The 13,906-nt window shown below is 46.5% G+C and overlaps 2 non-coding genes and 25 pseudogenes across 2 annotated transcripts; 25 read left to right on the top strand and 2 right to left on the bottom strand.

Annotated features, from left to right (window-relative positions):
- The first annotated feature begins 109 nt into the window (after positions 1 to 109).
- LOC148244202 (5S ribosomal RNA) lies at positions 110 to 228 on the top strand (annotated as a pseudogene).
- A 209-nt stretch (positions 229 to 437) lies between these two features.
- On the top strand, positions 438 to 556 carry LOC148244201 (5S ribosomal RNA; annotated as a pseudogene).
- A 1,211-nt stretch (positions 557 to 1,767) lies between these two features.
- On the top strand, positions 1,768 to 1,886 carry LOC148244200 (5S ribosomal RNA). Its single transcript, XR_015814891.1, has one exon. It is a non-coding gene; the product is annotated as a 5S ribosomal RNA (ribosomal RNA).
- A 558-nt stretch (positions 1,887 to 2,444) lies between these two features.
- On the top strand, positions 2,445 to 2,563 carry LOC148244199 (5S ribosomal RNA; annotated as a pseudogene).
- A 202-nt stretch (positions 2,564 to 2,765) lies between these two features.
- Positions 2,766 to 2,884, top strand: LOC148244198 (5S ribosomal RNA; annotated as a pseudogene).
- Positions 2,885 to 3,275: 391 nt separating this feature from the next.
- LOC148244197 (5S ribosomal RNA) lies at positions 3,276 to 3,394 on the top strand (annotated as a pseudogene).
- A 209-nt stretch (positions 3,395 to 3,603) lies between these two features.
- LOC148244196 (5S ribosomal RNA) lies at positions 3,604 to 3,722 on the top strand (annotated as a pseudogene).
- Positions 3,723 to 3,931: 209 nt separating this feature from the next.
- On the top strand, positions 3,932 to 4,050 carry LOC148244195 (5S ribosomal RNA; annotated as a pseudogene).
- A 563-nt stretch (positions 4,051 to 4,613) lies between these two features.
- On the top strand, positions 4,614 to 4,732 carry LOC148244194 (5S ribosomal RNA; annotated as a pseudogene).
- A 204-nt stretch (positions 4,733 to 4,936) lies between these two features.
- On the top strand, positions 4,937 to 5,055 carry LOC148244193 (5S ribosomal RNA; annotated as a pseudogene).
- Positions 5,056 to 5,264: 209 nt separating this feature from the next.
- Positions 5,265 to 5,383, top strand: LOC148244192 (5S ribosomal RNA; annotated as a pseudogene).
- Positions 5,384 to 5,618: 235 nt separating this feature from the next.
- On the top strand, positions 5,619 to 5,737 carry LOC148244191 (5S ribosomal RNA; annotated as a pseudogene).
- Positions 5,738 to 6,297: 560 nt separating this feature from the next.
- On the top strand, positions 6,298 to 6,416 carry LOC148244190 (5S ribosomal RNA; annotated as a pseudogene).
- A 6-nt stretch (positions 6,417 to 6,422) lies between these two features.
- Positions 6,423 to 6,541, top strand: LOC148244189 (5S ribosomal RNA; annotated as a pseudogene).
- A 416-nt stretch (positions 6,542 to 6,957) lies between these two features.
- LOC148244188 (5S ribosomal RNA) lies at positions 6,958 to 7,076 on the bottom strand (annotated as a pseudogene).
- A 206-nt stretch (positions 7,077 to 7,282) lies between these two features.
- LOC148244187 (5S ribosomal RNA) lies at positions 7,283 to 7,399 on the bottom strand (annotated as a pseudogene).
- A 1,019-nt stretch (positions 7,400 to 8,418) lies between these two features.
- Positions 8,419 to 8,537, top strand: LOC148244186 (5S ribosomal RNA; annotated as a pseudogene).
- Positions 8,538 to 9,099: 562 nt separating this feature from the next.
- On the top strand, positions 9,100 to 9,218 carry LOC148244185 (5S ribosomal RNA). Its single transcript, XR_015816052.1, has one exon. It is a non-coding gene; the product is annotated as a 5S ribosomal RNA (ribosomal RNA).
- Positions 9,219 to 9,422: 204 nt separating this feature from the next.
- Positions 9,423 to 9,541, top strand: LOC148244184 (5S ribosomal RNA; annotated as a pseudogene).
- Positions 9,542 to 10,104: 563 nt separating this feature from the next.
- LOC148244183 (5S ribosomal RNA) lies at positions 10,105 to 10,223 on the top strand (annotated as a pseudogene).
- Positions 10,224 to 10,428: 205 nt separating this feature from the next.
- LOC148244182 (5S ribosomal RNA) lies at positions 10,429 to 10,547 on the top strand (annotated as a pseudogene).
- Positions 10,548 to 10,749: 202 nt separating this feature from the next.
- Positions 10,750 to 10,868, top strand: LOC148244181 (5S ribosomal RNA; annotated as a pseudogene).
- An 880-nt stretch (positions 10,869 to 11,748) lies between these two features.
- On the top strand, positions 11,749 to 11,867 carry LOC148244180 (5S ribosomal RNA; annotated as a pseudogene).
- Positions 11,868 to 12,049: 182 nt separating this feature from the next.
- On the top strand, positions 12,050 to 12,165 carry LOC148244179 (5S ribosomal RNA; annotated as a pseudogene).
- Positions 12,166 to 12,729: 564 nt separating this feature from the next.
- On the top strand, positions 12,730 to 12,848 carry LOC148244178 (5S ribosomal RNA; annotated as a pseudogene).
- Positions 12,849 to 13,407: 559 nt separating this feature from the next.
- Positions 13,408 to 13,526, top strand: LOC148244177 (5S ribosomal RNA; annotated as a pseudogene).
- A 202-nt stretch (positions 13,527 to 13,728) lies between these two features.
- LOC148244176 (5S ribosomal RNA) lies at positions 13,729 to 13,847 on the top strand (annotated as a pseudogene).
- The last annotated feature ends 59 nt before the right edge of the window (positions 13,848 to 13,906 follow it).

Raw genomic sequence — 13,906 nt, 5'->3', positions numbered from 1 at the left:
ATCGATTTTAGAACGAGAAGGAGAAGTGCAGTGTGAACGCACAAGGAAACAAATGATGGGAGGGGGGGAGGGAAGAAGGAGTGTATGTATTTTCAGCACGAAATTAAACAGGTGCGGTCACACCAGTACAAATGCACCGGATCCCATCTGGACTCCGAAGTTAAGTGTGCTTTGGCGAAAGTGGTACAATGATAGGTTACCTCCTGGGAAGTTCTCGTGTTGCACCCATTTTCTTTTTTTCAGATGTGCCGTTCGACGTTACGCGCGACTTTAATTATGGTCCGCAGATTTATTCGCAAATGTGAGTCACGGCGCCGAGGCATTTTACTTGATATTTGAACGAGAACGAGAGGTGCAGTGCGCACGCACAAGGAAACAAATGACGGGAGGGGGAAGAAAGGAAAAGAAGTTTATGTATTTGCAGCGCAAAATGAAACTGGTGCGATCATACCAGCACTAATGCACCAGATCCCATCAGAACTCCGCAGATAAGTGTGGTTGGGCGAGAGTAGTACTCGGATGGGTGACCTCCTGGGAAGTCCTCGTGTCGCACTAATTTTTTTTTTCAGGCTGGTCGTTCGACGTTACGCGCGACTGGAACTAGGGTCCACTGGTTTATGCGCAAATGTGAGTCAAGAAGTAGGAGCATTTTAATCGATATTAGAACGAGAAGGAGAGATGCAGAGTGCACGCACAAGGAAACAAATGACGGGAGGGGTGATAGAGGGAGAAAAAGTGAATGTATTTGCAGCGCAGAATGAAACATGAGCAATCATACCAGCACCAATGCAACGGATTTTATCAGAACTTCGCAAGTTAGGGGTGCTTGGGCGAGAGTAGCACTAGGATGGGTGACCTCATGCGGAGTCATTATATTTCACCCATTTTCTTAGGAAATCCTCGTGTTGCACCCATTTTTTTGCAGATGATTCTTTCGACGATACGCGCGACTTGAATTATGGTCCTCAGGTTTACTCGCAAATGTGAGTCACGGCACCTTAGCATTTTTCTTGATATTAGAACGAGCACGGGAAGTACAGTGCGCACGCACAAGGAAACAAATGGTGGGAGGGGGAAGAAAGGAGAATGAGTTTATGTATTTGCAGTGCGAAATTAAACAAGCGCGATCATAACAGCACTAATGCACCGGATCCCATCAGAACACCGCAGTTAAGTGTGCTTGGGCGATATTGGTACTCGGATGGAAGACCTCCTCGAAAATCCTCGTTCGACGTTACGCGCGACTGAAACTAGGGTCCATTGGTTTATACGCAAATGTGAGTCAGGAAGTAGGGGCATTTTAATCGATATTAGAACGAGAAGGAGAGGTGCAGTGTGAACGCACAAGGAAACAATTGATGGGAGGGGGAGGGAAGGAGAATGAGTGTATGTATTTTCAGCACAAAATGAAACAGGTGCGATCATACCAGCACGAATGCAACGGATTCTATCAGAACTCTTTAGGTACGGGTGCTTGGGCGAGAGTAGTACTAGCATGGGTTACCTCCTGCGAAGTCCTTATATTTCACCCATTTTCTTGGGAGGTCCTCGTGTTGCACCCATCTTTTTGCAGATGATTCTTTCGACATTACGCGCGACTTGATTTGTGGTCTGCAGGTTTATTCTCAAATGTGAGTCACGGCACCGTGGCATTTTACTTGATATTAGAACGAGTACGGGAGGTGCAGTGCGCACGCACAAGGAAACAAATGACGGGAGGGGGAAGAAAGGAGAAGGAGTTTATGTATTTGCAGTGCGGAATTAAACGGGTGCGATCATACCAGCACTAATGCACCGGATCCCTTCAGAACTCCGCAGTTAAGTGTGTTTGGGCGAGAGTAGTACTCGGATGGGTGACCTCTTGGGAAGTCCTCGTGTCGCACCAATTTTTTTCAGATGGGTCGTTCGATGTTACGCGCGACTGGAACTAGGGTCCGCTGGTTTATACACAAATGTGAGTAAAGAAGCAGGAGAATTTTAATCGATATTAGAACGAGAAGGAGAGGTGTAGTGTGAACGCACAAGGAAATAATTGATGGGAGGGGGAGGGAAGGAGAAAAAGTGTATGTATTTGCAGCGCAGAATGAAACAGGTGCGATCATACCAGCACTAATGCAACCGATTCTATCAGAACTCCGTAGGTAAGGGTGCTTGGGCGAGAGTAGTAATAGCATGGGTTACCTCCTGCGAAGTCCTTATATTTCACCAATTTTCTTGTGAAGTCCTCGTGTTGCACCCATTTTTTTGTAGATGATTCTTTCGACGTTACGCGCGACTTGAACTATGGTTCTCAGGTTTATTCGCAAATGTGAGTCACGGCGCTGTAGCATTTTACTTGATATAAGAACGAAAACGGGAGGTGCAGCACGCACGCACAAGGAAACAAATGACGGGAGGGGGAAGAAAAGAGAAGGAGTGTATGTATTTGCAGCGAGAAACTAAACAGGTGCGATCATACCAGCACTAAAGCCCCGGATCCCATCAGAACTCCGCAGTTAAGTGTTCTTGGGCGAGATTAGTACTCGGATGGTTGACCTTCTGGGAAGTCCTCGTGTCGCACAAATTTTTTTTCAGACTGGTCGTTCGACGTTACGCGCGTTTGGAACTAGGGTCCGCTGGTTTATACGCAAATGTGAGTCAAGAAGCAGGGGCATTTTAATCGATATTAGAACGAGAATGAGAGGTGAAGTGTGAACGCACAAGGAAACAAATGAAGGGAGGGGGAAGAAAGGAGGAGTGTATGTATTTGCAGCGCGAAATTAAAGAGGTGCGATCATAGCAGCACTAAAGCCCCGGATCCCATCAGAACTCCGCAGTTAAGTGTGCTTGGGCGAGAGTAGGACTCGGATGGGTGACCACCTGGGAAGCCCTCGTGTTGCACCTATTTTTTTTGGATGGGTTGTTCGACGTTACGCGCGAATGGAATTATAAACCGCTGGTTTATTTGCAAAGGTGAGTCACGGTGCCGGAGCATATTACTTGATATTAGAACGAGAAAGAGAGATGCAGAGTGCACGCACAAGGAAACAAATGACGGGAGGGTGGATGGGAGGAGAAAGAGTGTATGTATTTGCAATGCAGAATGAAACATGAGGGATCATACCAGCACCAATTATGGCCCGCAGATTTATTCACAAATGTGAGTCACGGCGCCGAGGCATTTTACATGATATTTGAACGACAACGAGAGGTGCAGTGCGCACGCACAAGGAAACAAATGACGGGAGGGGGAAGAAAGGAGAAGGACTTTATGTATTTGTAGCGCGAAATTAAACAGGTGCGATCATACAAGCACAAATGCACCGGATCCCATCAGAACTCCGCAGTTAAGTATGCTTTGGCGAAAGTAGTACAATGATGGGTTACCTCGTGGGAACTTCTCGTGTTGCACCCATTTTCTTTTTTTCAGATGTGCCGTTCGACGTTACGCGCGACTTTAATTTTGGTCTGCAGATTTATTCGCAAATGTGAGTCATGGCGCTGTGGCATTTTACTTGATATTTGAACGAGAACGGGAGGTACAGTGCGCACGCACAAGGAAACAAATGACGGGAGGGAGAAGAAAGGGGAATTAGTGTATGTATTTGCAGCGCGAAATTAAACAGGTGCGATCATACAAGCACAAATGCACCGGATCCCATCAGAACTCCGCAGTTAAGTATGCTTTGGCGAAAGTAGTACAATGATGGGTTACCTCGTGGGAACTTCTCGTGTTGCACCCATTTTCTTTTTTTCAGATGTGCCGTTCGACGTTACACGCGACTTTAATTTTGGTATGCAGGTTTATACACAAATGTGAGTAAAGAAGCAGGATAATTTTAATCGATATTAGAACGAGAAGGAGAGGTGTAGTGTGAACGCACAAGGAAATAATTGATGGGAGGGGGAGGGAAGGAGAAAAAGTGTATGTATTTGCAGCGCAGAATGAAACAGGTGCGATCATACCAGCACTAATGCAACCGATCCCATCAGAACTCCGCAGATAAGTGTGGTTGGGCGAGAGTAGTACTCGGATGGGTGACCTCCTGGGAAGTCCTCGTGTCGCACTAATTTTTTTTTTCAGACTGGCCGTTCGACGTTACGCGCGACTGGAACTAGGGTCCACTGGTTTATGCGCAAATGTGAGTCAAGAAGTAGGAGCATTTTAATCGATATTAGAACGAGAAGGAGAGATGCAGAGTGCACGCACAAGGAAACAAATGACGGGAGGGGGGATGGAGGGAGAAAAAGTGTATGTATTTGCAGCGCAGAATGAAACAGGAGCAATCATACCAGCACCAATGTAACGGATTCTATCAGAACTCCGCAAGTTAAGGGTGCTTGGGCGAGAGTAGCACTAGGATGGGTGACTTCCTGCGAAGTCCTTATATTTCACCCATTTTCTTAGGAAGTCCTCGTGTTGTACCTATTTTTTTGCAGATGATTCTTTCGACGATACGCGGGACTTGAATTATGGTCCACAGTTTTATTCGCAAATGTGAGTCACGGCACCGTAGCATTTTACTTGACATTAGAACGAGCACGGGAGGTGCAGTGCGCACGCACAAGGAAATAAATGACGGGAGGGGGAAGAAAGGAGAAGGACTTTATGTATTTGCAGTGCGAAATTAAACGGGTGCGATCATACCAGCACTAATGCACCGCATCCCATCAGAACTCTGCAGTTAAGTGAGTTTGGGCGAGATTAGTACTCGGATGGGTGACCTCCTGGGAAGTCCTCGTGTCACACCAATTTTTTTTCAGACAGGTCGTTCGACGTTACCCGCGTCTGGAACTAGGGTCCGCTGGTTTATACGCGAATGTGAGTCAAGAAGCAAGGGCATTTTAATCGATATTAGAACAAGAATGAGAGGTGAAGTGTAAACACACAAGGAAACAAATGATGGGAGGGGGGGAGGGAAGAAGGAGTGTATGTATTTTCAGCACGAAATTAAACAGGTGCGGTCACACCAGCACAAATGTACCGGATCCCATCATAACTCCGCAGTTAAGTGTGCTTTGGCGAAAGTAGTACAATGATGGGTTACCTCCTGGGATGTTCTCGTGTTGCACCCATTTTCTTTTTTTCAGATGTGCCGTTCGACGTTGCGCGCGACTTTAATTATGGTCCGCAGATTTATTCGTAAATGTGAGTCACGGCGCCGTGGCATTTTACTTGATATTTGAACGAGAACGAGAGGTGTAGTGCGCACGCACAAGGAAACAAATGACGGGAGGGGGAAGAAAGGAGAAGGAGTTTATGTATTTGCAGCTTGAAATTAAACAGGTGCGATCATACCAGCACTAATGCACCGGCTCCCATCAGAACTCCGCAGTTAAGTGTGCTTGGGCGAGAGTAGTACTCGGATGGGTGACCTCCAGCGAAGTCCTTATATTTCACCCATTTTCTTAGGAAGTCCTCGTGTTGCACCCATTTTTTTGCAGATTATTCTTTCGACGATACGCGCGACTTGAATTATGGTCCTCAGATTTATTCGCAAATGTGAGTCACGGCACCGTAGCATTTTACTTGATATTAGAACGAGCACGGTTGGTGCAGTGCGCACGCACAAGGAAACAAATGACGGGAGGGGGAAGAAAGGAGAAGGAGTTTATGTATTTGCAGCGCGAAATTAAACGGGTGTGATCATACCAGCACTAATGCACCGGATCCCATCAGAACTTCGCAGTTAAGTGTGCTTGGGCGCGAGTAGTACTCGGATGGGTGATCTCCTGGGAAGTCCTTGTGTCGCACCAATTTTTTTTCAGACGAGTCGTTCAACGTTACGCGCGACTAGAACTTGGGTCCGCTGGTTTATACGCAAATGTGAGTCAAGAAGCAGGGGCATTTTTAATCGATATTAGAACGAGAAGGAGAGATGCAGTGTGAACGCACAAGGAAACAATTGATGGGAGGGGGAGGGAAGGAGAAGGAGTGTATGTATTTTCAGCACGAAATGAAACAGGTGCGATCATGCCAGCACTAATGCAACGGATTCTATCAGAACTCCGTAGGTAAGGGTGCTTGGGCGAGAGTAGTACTAGCATGGGTTACCTCATGCGAAGTCCTTATATTTCACCCATTTTCTTGTGAAGTCCTCGTGTTGCACCCATTTTTTTGGAGATGATTCTTTCGACGTTACGCGCGACTTGTATTATGGTCCTCAGATTTGTTCGCAAATATGAGTCATGGCGCTGTAGCATTTTACTTGATATTAGAACGAGAACGGGAGGTGCAGTGCGCACGCACAAGGAAACAAATGGTGGGAGGGGGAAGAAAGGGGAATGAGTTTATGTATTTGTAGCGCAAAATTAAACAGGTGCGATCATACCAGCACTAATGCACCGAATCCCATCAGAACTCCGCTATGAAGCGTGCTTGGGCGAGATTAGTACTCGGATGGGTGACCTCCTGGGAAGTCCTCGTGTCGCACAAATTAAACAGGTGCGATCTTACCAGCACTAAAGCCCCGGATCCCATCAGAACTCCGCAGTTAAGTTTGCTTGGGCGAGAGTAGTACTCGGATGGGTGACCAATTGGGAAGCCCTCGTGTTGCACCTATTTTTTTTCGGATGGGTTTTTCGACGTTACGCGCGAATGGAATTATAAACCACTGGTTCATTTGCAAAGGTGAGTCACGGTGCAGGGGCATATTACTTGATATTAGAATGAGAAAGAGAGATGCAGAGTGCACGCACAAGGAAACAAATGACGGGAGAAGGGATGGAAGGAGAAAGAGTGTATGTATTTGCAGTGCAGAATGAAACATACCAGCACTAATGCAACAGATTCTATCAGAACTCTGCAGTTAAGGGTGCTTGGGCGAGAGTAGTACTCGGATGGGTGACCACTTCGGAAGTCCTCGTGTTGCACCCATCTTTTTGCAGATGATTCTTTTGACGTTACGCGCGACTTGATTTTTGGTCCGCAGGTTTATTCGCGCGCAACGTCGAACGGCACATCTGAAAAAAAGAAAATGGGTGCAACACGAGAACATCCCAGGAGGTAACCCATCATTGTACTACTTTCGCCAAAGCACACTTAACTGCGGAGTTATGATGGGATCCGGTACATTTGTGCTGGTGTGACCGCACCTGTTTAATTTCGTGCTGAAAATACATACACTCCTTCTTCCCTCCCCCCCTCCAATCATTTGTTTCCTTGTGCGTTCACACTGCATCTCTCATTCTCGTTTTAATATCGATTAAAATGCCCCTGATTCTTGACTCACATTTGCATATAAACCAGCGGACCATAGTTCCAGTCACACCTAACGTCGAACGACCCATCTGAAAAAAAATTGTTGTGATACGAGGACTTCCCAAGAGGTCACCCATCCGAGTACTACTCTCGCCCAAGCACGCTTAACTGCAGAGTTCTGATGGGATCCAGTGGATTAGTGCTGGTATGATGCCACTTGTTTAATTTTGCGCTTCAAATACATACAATCCCTCTCTTTTCTTCCTCCTCCCGTTATTTGTTTCTTTGTGCGTACGCACTGCACCTCCCGTACTCGTTCTAATATCAAGTAAAATGCCACGGCGCCGTGACTCACATTTGCGAATAAACCTGCGGACCATAAATCAAGTCGCGCGTAACGTCGAAAGATTCATCTGCAAAAAGATGGTTGCAACACGAGGACCTCCCAAGAAAATAGGTGAAATAAAAGGACTTCGCAGGAGGTCACCCATCCGAGTACTTTTCTCGCCTAAGCACCCTTAACTGTGGAGTTCTGATAGAATCCATTGCATTAGTACTGGTATGATCCATTATGTTTCATTCTGCACTGCAAATACATACACTCTTTCTCCTCCCATCCCCCCTCCCGTCATTTGTTTCCTTGTGCGTGCACTCTGCATCTCTCTTTCTCATTCTAATATCAAGTAATATGACCCGGCACTGTGACTCACCTTTGCAAATGAACCAGCGGTTCATAATTCCATTCGCGCGTAACGTCGAACAACCCATCCGAAAAAAAATAGGTGCAACACGAGGGCTTCCCAGGTGGTCACCCATCCGAGTACTACTCTCGCCCAAGCACACTTAACTGCGGAGTGTATGTATTTGTAGCGCGAAATGAAACAGGTGCGATCATACCAGCACTAATGCAACGGATTCTATCAGAACTCCGTAGGTAAGGGTGCTTGGGCGAGAGTAGTACTAGCATGGGTTACCTCCTGCGAAGTCCTTATATTTCACCCATTTTCTTGTGATGTCCTCGTGTTGTACCCATTTTTTTTGCAGATGATTCTTTCGACGTTACGCGCGACTTGAATTATGGTCCTATGGTTTATTCGCAGATGTGAGTCACGGCGCTGTAGTATTTTACTTGATATTAGAACGAGAACGGGAGGAGCAGTGCGCACGCACAAGGATACAAATGACGGGAGGGGGAAGAAAGGGGAATGAGTTTATGTATTTGTAGCGCTAAATTAAACAGGTGCGATCATACCAGCACTAATGCACCGGATCCCATCAGAACTCCGCAGTGAAGTGTGCTTCTGCGAGATTAGTACTCGGATGGTTGACCTCTTGGGAAGTCCTCGTGTCGCACTAATTTTTTTTTTCAGACGGGTCGTTCGACATTACGCGCGACTGGAACTAGGGTCCACTGGTTTATACGCAAATGTGAGTCAAGAAGCAGGGGCATTTTAATCGATATTAGAACGAGAATGAGAGATGCAGAGTGCACGCACAAGGAAACAACTGACGGGAGGGGGGATAGAGGGAGAAAAAGTGTATGTATTTGCAGTGCAGAATGAAACATGAGCAATCATACAAGTACCAATGCAACGGATTTTATCAGAACTCCGCAGTTAAGGGTGCTTGGACGAGAAAAGTACTCGGATGGGTGACCTCCTGCGAAGTCTTTATATTTCACCCATTTTCTTAGGAAGTCCTCGTGTTGCACCCATTTTTTTCCAGATGATTCTTTCGACGATACGCGTGACTTGAATTATGGTCCTCAGGTTTATTCGCAAATGTGAGTCACGGCACCGTAGTATTTTATTTTATATTAGAACGAGCACGGGGGGTGCAATGCGCACGCACAAGGAAACAAATGACGGGAGGGGGAAGAAAGGAAAAGGAGTTTATGTATTTGCAGCGCGAAATTAAACGGGTGCGATCATACCAGCACTAATGCACTAGATCCCATCAGAACTCTGCAGTTAAGTGTGCTTGGGCGAGAGTAGTACTCGGATGGGTGACCTCTTGGGAAGTTCTCGTGTCGCACCAATTTTTTTTCAGACAGGTCGTTCGATGTTACGCGCGACTGGAACTATGGTCCACTGGTTTATACGCAAATGTGAGTCAAGAATCAGGGGCATTTTAATCGATATTAGAACGAGAAAGAGAGGTGCCGTGTGAACGCACAAGGAAACAAATGATGGGAGGGGGAGCGGGAAGAAGGAGTGTATGTATTTTCAACACGAAATTGAACAGGTGCGGTCACACTAGCACAAATGCACCGGATCCCATCAGAACTCCGCAGTTAAGTGTGTTTTGGCGAAAGTAATACAATGATGGGTTACCTCCTGGGAAGTTCTCGTGTTGCACCCTTTTTCTTTTTTTCAGATGTGCCGCTCGACGTTACGCGCAACTTTAATTATGGTCCGCAGATTTATTCGCAAATGTGAGCCACGGCGCCGTGGCATTTTACTTGATATTTGAACGAGAACGAGAGGTGCAGTGCGCACGCACAAGGAAACAAATGACGGGAGGGGGAAGAAAGGAGAAGGAGTGTATGTATTTGCAGCGCGAAATGAAACAGGTGCGATCATACCAGCACTAATGCAACGGATTCTATCAAAACTCTGTAGGTAAGGGTGCTTGGGCGAGAGTAGTACTAGCATGGGTTACCTCCTGCGAAGTCTTTATATTTCACCCATTTTCTTGTGAAGTTCTCGTGTTGCACACATTTTTTTCCAGATGATTCTTTCGACGATACGCGCGACTTGAATTATGGTCCTCAGGTTTATTCGCAAATGTGAGTAATGGCACCGTAGCATTTTACTTGATATTAGAACGAGCACGGGAAGTGCTGTGCGCATGCAAAAGGAAACAAATGACGGGAGGAGGAAGAAAGGAGAAGGAGTTTATGTATTTGCAGCGTAGAATTAGATGGGTGCGATCATACCAGCATTAATGCACCGGATCCCATCAGAACTCTGCAGTTAAGTGTGTTTGGGCGAGAGTAGTACTCGGATGGGTGACCTCTTGGGAAGTGCTCGTGTCGCACAAATTTTTTTTCAGACGGGTCGTTTGACGTTACACGCGACTGGAACTAGGGTCCGCTGGTTTATATGCAAATGTGAGTCAAGAAACAGGGGAATTTTAATCGATATTAGAACGAGAAGGAGAGGTGCAGTGTGAACGCATAAGGAAACAATTGATGGGAGGGGGAGGGAAGGAGAAGGAGTGTATGTATTTTCAGCACAAAATGAAACAGGTGCGATCATACCAGCACTAATGCATCGGATCCCATCAGAACTCCGTAGTTAATTGTGCTTGGGCGAGAGTAGTACTCGGATGGGTGACCTCCTGGGATGTCCTCGTGTCGCACCAATTTTTTTTCATACGGGTTGTTCGACGTTACGCGCGACTGGAACTAGAGTCCGCTGGTTTATACGCAAATGTGAGTCAAGAAGCAGAGGCATTTTAATCGATATTAGAACGAGAATGAGAGGTGCAGTGTGAATGCACAAGGAAACAAATGACGGGAGGGGGAAGAAAGGAGGAGTGTATGTATTTGCAGCGCGAAATTAAAGAGGTGCGATCATACCAGCACTAAAGCCCCGGATCCAATCAGAACTCCGCAGTTAAGTGTGCTTGGGCGAGAGTAGTACTCGGATGGGTGACCACCTGGGAAGCCCTCGTGTTCCACCTATTTCTTTTCGGATGGGTTGTTCTACATTACGCGCGAATGAAATTATAAACCGCTGGTTCAATTGCAAAGGTGAGTCACGGTGCCGGGGCATATTACTTGATATTAGAACGAGAAAGAGAGATGCAGAGGGCACGCACAAGGAAACAAATGACGGGAGGGGGGATGGGAGGAGAAAGAGTGTATGTATTTGTAGTGCAGAATGAAACATGAGGGATCATACCAGCACTAATGCAACGAATTCTATCAGAACTCCGCAGTTAAGGGTGCTTGGGCGAGAAAAGTACTCGGATGGGTGACCTCCTGCGAAGTCCTTATATTTCACCCATTTTCTTGGGAAGTCGTCGTGTTGCACCCATCTTTTTGCAGATGATTCTTTCGACGTTACGCGCGACTTGATTTATGGTCCGCAGGTTTATTCGCAAATGTGAGTCACGGCACCGCGGCATTTTACTTGATATTAGAACGAGTACGGGAGGTGCAGAGCGAACGCACAAGGAAACAAATGACAGGAGGAGGAAGAAAAAAGAAGGAGTGTATGTATTTGAAGCGCAAAATTAAAAAAGTGGCATCATACCAGCACTAATGCATTGGATCCCTTCAGAACTCTGCAGTTTAGCGTGCTTGGGCGAGAGTAGTACTCGGATGGGTGACCTTTTGGGAAGTCCTCGTATCTTAACAATTTTTTTTCGGATGGGTCGCTCGACGTTACGCGCGATTGGAACTATGGTCCGCTGGTTTATACGCAAATGTGAGTCAAGAATCAGGGGCATTTTAATCGATATTAGAACGAGAAGGAGAGGTGCAGTGTGAACGCACAAGGAAACAAATCATGGGAGGGGGGGAGGGAAGGAGTGTATGTATTTTCAGCACGAAATTAAACAGGTGCGGTCACACCAGCACAAATGCACCGGATCCCATCAGAACTCCGCAGTTAAGTGTGCTTTGGCGAAAGTAGTACAATGATGGGTTACCTCTTGGGAAGTTCTCGTGTTGCACCCATTTTCTTTTTCTTAGATGTGCCGTTCGACATTACGCGCGACTTTAATTATGGTCCGCAGATTTATTCGCAAATGTGAGTCACGGCGCCGTGGCATTTTACATGATATTTGAACGACAATGAGAGGTGCAGTGTGCACGCACAAGGAAACAAATGACGGGAGGGGGAAGAAAGGAGAAGGAGTTTATGTATTTGCAGCGCTAATGCACCGGATCCCATCAGAACTCCGCAGTTAAGTGTGCTTGGGTGAGAGTAGTACTCGGATGGGTGACCTCCTGGGAAGTCCTCGTGTCGCATTAATTTTTTTTTCAGACGGGTCGTTCGACGTTACGCGCGACTAGAACTAGGGTCCACTGGTTTATACGCAAATGTGAGTCAAGAAGCAGGGGCATTTTAATCGATATTAGAACGAGAAGGAGAGATGCAGAGTGCACGCACAAGGAAACAAATGACGGGAGGGGGGATGGAGGGAGAAAAAGTTTATGTATTTGCAGCGCAGAATGAAACATGAGCAAGCATACCAGCACGAATGTAACGGATTCTATCAGAAATCCGCAAGTTAAGGGTGCTTGGGTGAGAGTAGCACTAGGATGGGTGACCTCCTGCGAAGTCATTATATTTCACCCATTTTCTTAGGAAGTTTTCGTGTTGCACCCATTTTTTTTTGCAGATGATTCCTTCGACGATACGCGCGACTTGAATTATGGTCCTCAGGTTTATTCGCAAATGTGAGTCACGGCACCGTAGCATTTTACTTGATATTAGAACGAGCACGGGAGGTGCAGTGCGCACGCACAAGGAAACAAATGACGGGAGGGGGAAGAAAAGAGAAGGAGTTTATGTATTTGCAGCGCGAAATTAAACGAGTGCGATCATACCAGCACTAATGCACTGGATCCCATCAGAACTCCGCAGTTAAGTGTGCTTGGGCGAGAGTAGAACTCAGATGGGTGACCTCTTGGGAAGTCCTCGTGTCGCACTAATTTTTTTTCAGACAGGTCGTTCGACGTTACGCGCGACTGGAACTAGGGTCCGCTGGTTTATACGCAAATGTGAGGTAAGAAGCAGGGGCATTTTAAACGATATTAGAACGAGAAGGAGAGGTGCAGTGTGAACGCACAAGGAAACAATTGATTGGAGGGGGAGGGAAGGAGAAAAAGTGTATGTATTTGCAGCGCAGAATGAAACAGGTGTGATAATACCAGCACTAATGCAACAGATTCTATCAGAACTCCGTAGGTAAGGGTGCTTGGGAGAGAGTAGTAATAGCATGGGTTACCTCCTGCGAAGTCCTTATATTTCACCCATTTTCTTGTGAAGTCCTCGTATTGCACCCATTTTTTTGCATATGATTCTTTCGACGTTACGCGCGACTTGAATTATGGTCCTCAGGTTTATTCGCAAATGTGAGTCACGGCGCTGTAGCATTTTACTTGATATTAGAACGAGAACGGGAGGTTTAGCGTGCACGAACAAGGAAACAAATGACGGGAGGGGGAAGAAAAGAGAAGGAGTGTATGTATTTGCAGCACGAAACTAAATAGGTGCGATCATACCAGCACTAAAGCCCCGGATCCCATCAGAACTCCGCAGTTAAGTGTGCTTGGGTGAGATTAGTACTCGGATGGTTGACCTCCTGGGAAGTCCTCGTGTCGCACCAATTTTTTTTCAGACTGGTCGTTCGACGTTATGCGCGTCTGGAACTAAGGTCCGCTGGTTTATACGCAAATGGGAGTCAAGAAGCGGGGGCATTTTAATCGATATTAGAACGAGAATAAGAGGTGAAGTGTGAACGCACAAGGAAACAAATGACGGGAGGGGGAAGAAATGAGGAGTGTATGTATTTGCAGCGCAAAATTAAAGAGGTGCGATCATACCAGCACTAAAGCCCCGGATCCAATCAGAACTCCGCAGTTAACTGTGCTTGGGCGAGAGTAGTACTCGGATGGGTGACCACCTGGGAAGCCCTCGTGTTGCACCTATTTTTTTTCGGATGGGTTGTTCGACCTTACGCTTGAATGAAATTATAAACCGCTGGTTC

The sequence above is a fragment of the Carica papaya genome, chromosome 8, assembly GCF_054855325.1.
Source record: "Carica papaya isolate Zhongbai chromosome 8, ASM5485532v1, whole genome shotgun sequence".
Lineage (NCBI taxonomy): Eukaryota > Viridiplantae > Streptophyta > Magnoliopsida > Brassicales > Caricaceae > Carica > Carica papaya.
This window is presented reverse-complemented; position numbering and strand designations above follow the sequence as displayed.